The sequence below is a fragment of the Dreissena polymorpha genome, chromosome 13 (assembly GCF_020536995.1).
Source record: "Dreissena polymorpha isolate Duluth1 chromosome 13, UMN_Dpol_1.0, whole genome shotgun sequence".
NCBI classification, from domain to species: domain Eukaryota; kingdom Metazoa; phylum Mollusca; class Bivalvia; order Myida; family Dreissenidae; genus Dreissena; species Dreissena polymorpha.
In genome coordinates, this window is record NC_068367.1 from 11,858,480 (window position 1) to 11,864,787 (window position 6,308).

Here is a 6,308-nt window from a genome sequence, read left to right on the forward strand (position 1 = left end):
CATAACAGCATGGTGGCATTTATTGGTAAATGTTCCAATTAGAAACGAATTGCCTTTAAATGCAGATTCGTAATTATATGTCTGCTTATTGAACCAGTTGATTGATTACAGGTACTTTTATAAATAAAGTTTGCCAACATCATGTCTTTTTTCGAGCAAGATTGACACCCAAGCTGTGTTATTGGGCTTTTTACATCATATACGACAGCTTCTTTTAGAGATGTATTCCGTTCATATACGATACACGGTTCCGAATTCTTGTCAACATGAACTAGTGTAGTTGATTTTTGTAGTTACGCATTATCAGAATGCTTCAGAAATCTGCAATGCTGTTGATCCAGTTTATATTAAAAGTACTTATTGCCAGAATGGCGAAAAAACAATTTTCACAAATGTTGCCATAGAAAAGAGTACACACATGATCTTTAAACCAGCATAATAACACTCCTTAATGTTACAAATATCAGTTTGTTAATGAAAAATGTATCACTCAAAAACTGTTAAATCATATAGCGTTTGGAACACTTGTAATCGACCATCTTAGATATACGCTTTGTTGTGAACAAAGCGTTAACAATACGCGGTATATGGTAAAATAATAATGATGTAGTAGATGCTCCTAAGAATGTGCATTTCAAGAGGACCCGTCTTCGAATTGATAAACATGAGGAAATAGTGTCAGCATTAGTATACCATTAATACTGTTAAGGAGCTTCGTTGTATCAGAATTAGTATATATTATTATAGTCTCTTTCTGAGAACACACTGCTGAATGCATATACGTAAAGTGTCGTCACTTACTAGTTTATGCAGTCCGCACGGGGGATTCAGGGACGACATTCCTCTGTTATGGAATTGACCGCTTAAAAGAAGTCTCTTTTTAACGAAAGTCCAGTGTAAGTAGAGCGTGTTGTCTCTGATTAGCCTGAGCGGACCACACAGGCTACAATTGGGCAACACTTTACGCTCATGCATTAAGCCTAGTTTTCCCAGAACGTGGCTCATAAGGTTTAAAGGGATAGTGTCTCGATTGTAAGCTATTAAAACTTCACGATTATTGTCTGAAAAAGTGCCATTTAAAAAATAATTTAAAAAAAAAACGACGCAAAAATTTTAAAAATCTGTGGATAAGCGAGAAATTTATTGCATCTATAACCTTCCGTAAACCGCAGTATTTTTATGATACGCACTCTCTCAAATCGATTCCACTTTTCGGTTTCAATGTTCTAGTATTATTGACACCATTGTTTCAGTTTAATTTCCCTGACAAAAGTTAAAGCGTTTTTTTCTAAACTGTTTTTAAAACAATTCGTGAGTAATATTGTAGGTGAGTGTTCTGCAGTTTTGCTGATTTTTTTTTCCACCGAATAGATTTTGTGCAAAATTTATATTCAAGTACTATATACAAATACTATATGAAAAATGAAATAAAAATATAGGGTCACCGGCCTTGTTTTGATTTTATTCACCATTTTATAACATGTACTTTTTCATTTAAACTGGAAAATCTCTAATTGCCAAAACCAATTAATAACCTATGAAATAGACAACGTATAGATATATATTGTATAAGCTGAGATACATAAAGTACAATTTAATTAAACAACACAATGCCAAAAAATGGTGAACACAAGTTGAATATAAAAAAGATTACTTTAATTTTTATGTCACCCCAAAAAACATCATTTTTTTTACTATTTTTAACACCAAAATGTTATTTCAAAAAATTCTGTAAATAGAATTCTGCAAAACTGCTCAAATATGTTCATCTACGTGTTGTAATCATAGAACACAAATAAAAAAAGGGGGTCACCGCACTTTTAACCGTCTACGTCAAATTTTATAAAAATTCACCAACTAGGCAAAACCCAAGTACCGGTACATAGAGTGTAAGAAATATGCATAAACGTTAGAAAATGTTTACAATCTTAACTGGGATCACAACAGCTTTCTAAAAGACATAAATAAAAACAATATTTAATCACAAACATAATACCATACAGTATCAAACTCGACCTTAATCATTAATAACTTACATGTACTTGTTCACAGATTTCGGCTTATTTTGAAGTTTGTGATTAAATGCTTTAAATTGATAAATTAAAACGACATGACTAAAAAGCTCCAGTATAAAACAATAATGAAATTAAAGAAATAAAAAAAAGTAAAAAAAAAAGTTAACCCCACCTGGGATCGAACCACTGACAATTGAATTATGAACCAACTCGGTCATTTCTGATGATACTGATAACAAAAATATTGAGCTGTGATAATAACATCAACGGTGTTGCTATAAATATATTCTCGGTTAAAAAAAAAAACTGCCGCAACACCCCTTAAACGAATACAATTTTAAAGCAATGAAACTCCAAAATTATCGCAGCAAACACAGCTTAAAAGTGAAGGAGAAAGTCTTTTAAATATGAGTCATGTTCTGACAAAACTGGGCTGAATGCATGTGCGTAAAGTGTCGTCCCAGATTAGCCTGTGCAGTCCGCACAGGCTAATCAGGGACGACACTTTCCGCTTTTATGGTATTTTTAGTTTCAAGGAAGTCCCTCCTTACCGAAAATCATGTTTAGGCGTAAAGTGTCGTCCCTGATTAGCCTGTGCGAACTGCACAGGCTAATCAGGGATGACACTTTACGCACATGCATTAACCCCAATTTTCTCAGAACACGACTCATATAGTGTTTTCGATCAAAGGCAAATGCTTACAAATGTGTGTATAACATTGTGAAAAGCAGTCCTATACACTAAAGTTAAATACGAACAATCAAACGGATTGTTTTATGAAATATTGTCGATTGACATATTTTGCAGTTATTTTTGTTGGATTTCAGTTCTAGACATCGTATGAAAAACAGTTTGGTGCATTTTGTTAACAAACATGTATTATTGGTTTATTATCCTTTTTTATATTGATAACACTGTTTTGTAATGCTTTTAACTCTGGCTTTGCATATACACGTGCGTGTATTTCCATTTGCGCTAAGTTTATTGTCATTATTTTACGATTTCCTCACGATGTTTTCGAAACTGTTAACGTTTTGTTTCCATATAATTGTTATGTTTATTTCGTATTCGCAGTAAATAAGTTACAGATATGCACTCGCTTTAAGTTTCCATCATCGTCTTTCTAAATATTTCTCTTTTTTGTTGTTCATGCGGTTATTGATATTTTCTTGCGCTCTTTTCTGTTTAACTTACTGACCCGCACACACCCTCTTTCTAAATATTTCTCTTTTTTGTTCGTGCTGTTATTGATATTGTCCTGCGCTCTATTTTGTTTCACTTACTGACTGACTCGCACACACACAACTTCTCACGCGCTCACATACTTTCACGTATTAGATAAGAACTATAAACAAAATTAATCTAACCAGGTTTCACATGCAATATACAACTGTAAATTACCAAACTAAACACGATTCTTTATTACATACAAACAAACAAACAAACATACATACAAAAAATAAATCCAGTACAAAAACGCTACATCAGTTAATATGTCATCGCTCAGTACAATATTGCCAAGTCAAGGCCGGCGTCTCCGTAGTCGCCCACCTCGCTTCCGGTGTCGCTTTCTTCCGGGCTCTGTAAGAAAGAATGCCAATCAATTACAGGTAGAGATATTTCAAATTAATTAATAATTATTATAAATGATAAAGATGGTTATGGGGGTGAATATATTAAACAACAATTTGTTAAGTGGATAAACCATATTTATTCAAGGTAACTATTTGTTAAGTTGTGGATGTGAATTATGGCGATTATACTTATCTCGGCGTTTAATAGAAACAATGAACTAACATTGTCATAGTATTAACTATTTCACCAACATTAATTAACTTTATAATCTAACTGTGAATTAACATTTATTGTAACCTACCTGTGGAATAGCAAAATTCTCGGAGTCACGATTCCACGACGAGGTTCGCTCCCTTGACATTGCCCACGTTTCCGGTGAGACCGGTCTCTGCGTTCTCTCGTGCAGATTATTCTGGCGCCTGCTAGTTTCGGCGGCAGTTTGCGAATCTGCATGTTTGACAACTGATCATGCATGTACGATTTGAACCTAAAGTTAGTTTTAGTGCAGATTCGTTCATACGACACAAAGACACAATTTTGTTTAACGGATCATTTCGGCTTACAGGACTGGGTGGGTCACGAAAGAATATCGAATATAAAATATATTTTTTATAAACAACTGGTAGCAAGAGGAGTTGCAGATAATTGGTCAGTTACCACTTTTTAACTAACTCTTTTGACCTGTTAATTCTTTTCAGCTCAATTCAACAGTGCAAAATTCCCATAATATCACTTTAAGAATACCAGCAGTACATTAAAGTAGTACTTGTGCCTACAACGACTGATTGAGAATTTGTTAAAGACAGCTCTATAATCGCATTATCTACCGTTCGATTTCCAATTGACAAGATGTAAGGTTCAATGGCCGTTTATCCGTAATCTTTCTCAATAAACACCGACACTAACAGCATGATGACATTTATTGGTAAATGGTCGAATTAGAAACGAATTGAATTAAAATGCAGATTCGTAATTATATATCTTCTTATTGAATTAGTTGATTCATTACATGTACTTATATAAATAAATGTTGCCAACATCATGCCTTTTTCGAGCAAGATGGACATCTAAGCTGTGTAATTGGGCTTTCTACATCATATCCGACAGCTTCTTCTAGAGATGTATTCCGTTCAAATACGATACAGGGCTCCGAATTCTTGTCAACATGAACTAGTGTAGTTGATATTTGTAGTTACTCATTATCAGAATGTTTCAGAAAACTGCAATGCTGTTGTCCAGGTTTATATTTAAAGTATTTCTTGACAGAAGGGCGAAAAAACAATTTTCACAAATGGTGTTATAGAAAAAAAGACGTGTACGTGCATGTACGTAAAGTGTCGTCACATACTAGTCTATGCAGTCCGCACGGGGTCTGATAACACGCTGCTTAATGCATGTACGTAAAGTGTCGTCACATATTAGTCTATGCAGTCCGCACGGGGTCTGAGAACACACTGCTCAATGCATGTACGTAAAGTGTCGTCACATATTAGTCTATGCAGTCCGCACGGGGTCTGATAACACACTGCCTAATGCATGTACGTAAAGTGTCGTCACATACTAGTCTATGGAGTCCACACAGGGTCTGAGAACACACTGCTTAATGCATGTACGTAAAGTGTCGTCACATACTAGTCTATGCAGTCCGCACGGGGTCTGAGAACACGCTGCTTAATGCATGTACGTAAAGTGTCGTCACATACTGGTCTATGCAGTCCGCACGGGGTCTGAGAACACACTGCTTAATGCATGTGCGTAAAGTGTCGTCACTTACTAGTCTATGCAGTCCGCACTGGGATTCGGGGACGGCACTTTCCTCTTTTATGGAGTCTAACTCTTAAAAGAAGTCTCTTCTAAGCAAAAGTTCAGTTTGAGCAAAAAGTGTTGTCTCTGATAAGCCTGTGCAGACAACACAGGCTACTCTGAGACGACACTTTACGCACATGCATTAAGCAAACTTTTCCCAGAACAAAATGCTTATGAGGTTTAAAGTTACAGTGTCTTTTTGTGTGAAAAATGCCTTTTAAGGGGTTCAACATGCAGATCTCCAGATAAGATGCGTATCTGCGTATTTACGCATTGAAAAATTAAAAAAAACGCTTTAAAAATCGGCGCAGTGCGTAACATTACGCAATACAAATCTCGGTACACATTTTTGATCGATTAAAGTGCGTAACCGGTTAAACAAATAATCCTGTTAAGGGTTTAGTGTAAGTTAACCTTTGAATCAAAAGTAAGTCAATCAAAACAACCTTGAAATAAAAATGGCGGCTCATTGTGTTCTAGGTTCGAAAAAGGGACGTTTCAATCGAACAGCGGTTCCTGTAGGAAGTAATTGTATATTACAATATGCAATTAGAGATAAATCTTATGATGCTTCTAGAATTTTTTAATGATTTTAAGCGATCTCATTGTTGTAGAAGTTTATTATTAACTTGCATAGACCACATATAGTGTGACTTTATTTTTCATTGCACAAGCAGTGCCATAACTTAGTTTAATTGCGAAATGGCGTTCGTGGTGTACTACATGAATACTATATGCAAGAAAGACCCAATCAAGACAGAGATACAACACATGTAAGTTGAATATTTTAAAGTAAGTCTGTTCATATAATCATTGATAATTTATTATGTTTGCATTTATGAATTAACAAATAATAATAATTCTAGATTAAACACGCCATGTACTATGTCAGTTTTCTATGGACATGGAAA